This window comes from Capsicum annuum, chromosome 12 (assembly GCF_002878395.1).
Source record: "Capsicum annuum cultivar UCD-10X-F1 chromosome 12, UCD10Xv1.1, whole genome shotgun sequence".
NCBI classification, from domain to species: domain Eukaryota; kingdom Viridiplantae; phylum Streptophyta; class Magnoliopsida; order Solanales; family Solanaceae; genus Capsicum; species Capsicum annuum.
This window is the reverse complement of record NC_061122.1, coordinates 8,352,584-8,353,361: the sequence shown is the minus strand read 5'-3', so window position 1 is coordinate 8,353,361 and position 778 is coordinate 8,352,584.

Genomic DNA, 778 nt, shown 5'->3' with positions numbered 1-778 from the left:
ATTATTATAGTAGGGTGTAGTTTGTAGTATTGAATGTTTTTTTTTTTTTCTATAATGTGTTGATTTCCCCCCGTATATTTTCTCACTATCCGTGTATATGTCCCCCCTCTTTCTAGTGTTTTATGTGTGTGTTTATATAGGGAGTGTGTATGTGTGTAGTGCAGAAGTTAGGTTTAGTGCATGTGTGTTTGTGTAGTGGGGAAGTTAGGTTTGGGAGATGATGGAAAGTTAGGGAAATGTTGGAGGTAATGAGAAAGTTAGGGGAATGTTGGAGGTAAAGGGAAAGTTAGGTTTAATTTTTTATTTTTTTAAATATTTTTAACAAAATAAAAATAATAAAATCTATTTGAAACTAACAAAATACAAATAAGTTAAATAGCTAGTCTTAGAAATATGATTAAAAAATATTAATATCACTAGATTTTTTTATTAAAAGTTAAAAAAAAAATATAATTTAGAATTTTTTTTTAATAAATAAATAATCAAATAATAATAAAAATAAAAGCTTATTAAAATGTGGCTCTATTTTTTTATAGTTTTCAAAACTTTTAATAAACCATGTAAAATAAGATATACTTAAAATATTTAATTTAGACCTAAAACAAAATAAAACACTAAAATAATATAAAAATGTTAGATTTGATAAAACATTAGGTGTTTATAAAAAACACTTTAGTTTCTCTCTCCATATGACCTAAGAGCTAATGGTGCAGCCTCCCATGCTTTTCGTCTTCTACTTCTACGTCTTCCATCCCAACTGTGCAACACATATCTAGCA